The sequence below is a fragment of the Puma concolor genome, chromosome E1 (genome assembly GCF_028749965.1).
Source record: "Puma concolor isolate L17-30 chromosome E1, mPumCon1.1.hap2, whole genome shotgun sequence".
In the NCBI taxonomy this organism is placed as follows: domain Eukaryota; kingdom Metazoa; phylum Chordata; class Mammalia; order Carnivora; family Felidae; genus Puma; species Puma concolor.
This window is the reverse complement of record NC_141680.1, coordinates 9,783,481-9,786,930: the sequence shown is the minus strand read 5'-3', so window position 1 is coordinate 9,786,930 and position 3,450 is coordinate 9,783,481. Positions and strand designations below refer to the sequence as shown.

At 44.3% G+C, this 3,450-nt stretch overlaps 1 pseudogene; it reads right to left on the bottom strand.

The window, feature by feature from the left end:
* Positions 1 to 992: 992 nt before the first annotated feature.
* Positions 993 to 2,905, bottom strand: LOC112856945 (ubiquitin-conjugating enzyme E2 variant 1 pseudogene; annotated as a pseudogene).
* Positions 2,906 to 3,450: the final 545 nt, after the last annotated feature.

Sequence of the window (3,450 nt, the reverse complement as noted above, 5' to 3'; positions counted from 1 at the left end):
ACATCTTGTACTCTTTTATGTCTTACATCTTTCACTCAGCATAATGTTCTTGAGAACCATCCATGCTGTTTTGTGTATCAATTGTTTTTTTAATTGCTAGGTAATATTTGACTTCTAAGTACATCGCAGTTTATTCTCCTGTTGATGGACATCTGGGTTGTTTCCAGTTTGGAGACAGTTATGCAAGAAAGCTGCCATTTACATTCACTCTTGCGTACAAGTCTTTCTGTGAACCCATTTCACTATATACATGGGAGTGGACTTGCTGGGTCATAGATTATGTTTTTGTAAGAACTGCCAGTTTTGCAGAATGGCTGTCCCATTTTATACTCCACCAGCAATGTAGGAGAGCATCAGTTTACACTCTCACAACATTCAGTATTGTCAGTCTTGTTAATTTTTTTCTTTTTTAATGTTTGTTTATTTTGAGAGAGAGACAGCATCAGCGGGGGAGGGGCAGAGAGAGGAGAGAATCCCAGGCAGGCTCTGCTCTGTCAGCACAGAGTCCCGTGCAGGGCTCAAACTCAGGGAATATCTAGTTGTTGATCTACTTAGCTATCCTTACACCAAGGCCACTCTGTCTCACTTGGCTTAGTCTCGAAATCAGAGGAAGCCCTCCAGATTTGGTCTTCTCTGAGATTGGGTTAGCCTTTCTAAGTCCTGTGAGTTTCCATATAAAGTATAGAATCAGCTGTTATTTCTACAACAACAAAAAGCCTGCTTGATACTCTGTGCCATCAACAATTATCCTATGAAAATCACTCATTTTCTCAAATATACCTAACTTCATTCCATTAATTTTATATTGTTTCACTACTACTCATCTGAGAGGTAGACTATTTGTTCCTATTATGCTAGTCACTCTTGATTGAATCAATGTTATTCCCAGGGTCAGACACCTCTTTAATTGCCTTCTTCTTGGGTTCTGGATGTGCAATAACTCTGAATTGTTTTCTCCATTTCAAGCTACCTTAACAGTATGATGTGTTTACTTTTTTTTTAACACAGTGAATCGCTTTTATTTCGGTATGCATCCACATCTCAGCATTTAGTGGTCCTGAACAGAAAGGTGGAAAAACGCAGCGATTTGCCAGGAAGTCAAGCCCGCCAATTTCAGGGATCTGCTGTGCACACCGAGTTCTTTTTTAATTCCTGCTGAGGACCGTGAGAAACAGCAGCACCAAAACCGAAGTGTGCACCGAATTCAAGGTTCTTTTTGTTCCAGTTGCCACATTCCAAACTAGACCCAAACGGATTGCAAGATGACCACATGAGAACCCTGTGTAAAACTTCTTCAATTTTTAAAAGCAAAAGCAATTACAGGAAAAGAAATTCATTCAGAGGGATCGTGGGTGCTTACAAGTGTCTTCTGTGGCCTTTCTCCAAGTTTAACCACCAGGAACTTTGAGAGCTGGCAGGTGTGAGTACCCCTGGTGACTGTTCTTTTCACTTTATCAAAACCTGAGCTAAAAAACCGCATCAGCTGACGATGACAGCAGAGGGTGGCAGGGCTGAGGACCCAATATTCATTCCCAGGCTGGTGGAGAGTGAGTAAATGGGGTTCCAAAACTAAACGAGGGAAGTCAGAGACTCTTTCCAACCTTACCTGATGGCTTCTGGCCAAAGCAAGGAAGTATTGTGGAAAGTGTTGGGTGGTGACGGTACAAAAAGGGAGTTGAGGAGGAGGAAGGAAAAAGCGGCACCCCTCGATTAAGGTGGGGGAGAAGATATGGGGAGAGCCCTGAATTCCTCACCAAAGGCCAATTTCAGAGGGGAGCAGAGGGGGTTACAATCTATGCTTCGGCCAAGGGTGGTGGTGGAAAGTGAAGAAGGGACAATGGCTTGGGGGAGGGGGCGTGGGGGGGGCATCATTTAAGACTTAAAAAAAGCAGGGGTGCAGCTGGAGCACCCCCACACACCCAGCAGTAGTCCCACAGGCTGTGACCTGAAACCTTCACACCTACTCTAGCAAGCCACCCCAAGCTGGAGGGCTGTTGCAGGGAGGGAGGGAGGGAGGCAGGCAGGGAGGCAGGGGAAGAAGGGGAGAAGGCAGAGACCCCAGGCCGTGTAATCAGCAGCAAGGTGATTGTGTGATGTGTCTTTTCACAGTTGAGTTAGATGTGCCCCACCAGTTATGATGGGAACCCATTTAAATATACTTTCTTGATCCCAAAAGTTCAACTATGTGGACAGTGGTTACACTTGACAGGATGATTTGTTATAGCACAACATATATTTTAAGTGGACAAAAAAAATTAGTATCGTTTACAGTATCTTAAGATAAATTGCCTTTGAATGGGAGCTTCCTTTCCAGTACTTTGAGGTCTACAAGACGTATCTAGGAAATTTACTACTGTGGAAAATGAAGACTGCTTAAATCGAATGGGAGGGAGTAGGGGGAGGGCCTGTGGTTTTTCTTTTTGATTAATTGCTGTAACACTGTCCTTCAGGCGGCTGAGGGAGTTTCATGTTTTCTTTAGACATCATTAGGCGCCGGGGCTCTTGCAGGACGACTTTGATGCTATATGAATTCTGCCATTTTGCTAGCACTGATATGGCTCTTGGGTCCACCAGTCCATTAGAACTATTAACTCCATTCAGATTAATTTTTGTTACAAATCTTACAAAGGGGGGTGCTTCTGGGTATTTAGGTCCACATTCTATTTTAAGGCTGTATATTCGGTTTTCATAAATTGTTCTTGGAGGCCCAATTATCATCCCTGTCCTTCTTGTAAGTGTCATGTCTTCATCATCTTCTAGACCCCAGCTAACTGTGCCATCTCCTACTCCTTTCTGGCCTTCTTCCAGTTCTTCCAATGGTCGAAAATTGCGAGGGACTTTTACTCCCGAGCCCGTGGTGGCTGCCATCTTGCGTCGCTGTCGCTCCTACTTTTTTTTTTTAAGATTTGTTTATTTTTGAGTGAGAGAGAAAATGCAAGCGGGGGAGGGGCAGAGAGAGAGAGGGAGACACAGAATCCAAAACATTTTACCTACTCATATCCCCACCTCTTAACCCAGATCAAAGGTTTAGAGGAGCCGGGTCGCCTGGGTGGCTCAGTTGGCTAAGCACCCGACTTTTGATTTAGGCTCAGGTCATGATCTCACTGTTCATGAGATCAAGCCCCATGAGATCGAGATGACCCTCTTCGCTGTCAGTGTGGATCCTGCTTAAGATTCTCTCTACTCCTCTGCAGCTCGTGTGCACACACTCTCTCTCTCTAAAAATAAATAGGGGCGCCTGGGTGGCTCAGTCGGTTAAGTGTCCAACTTCAACTCAGGTCATGATCTCATAGCTCTTGAGTTCGAGTCCCACACAGAGCCTGGAGCCTGCTTCAGATTCTGTGTCTCCCTCTCCCTCTGCTCCTCCCCTGCTCGTGCTTTGTCTCTCTCTCTCTCACAAAAATAAACAAACATTTAAAAAAAATCAAATAAATACACATTTAAAAAAAA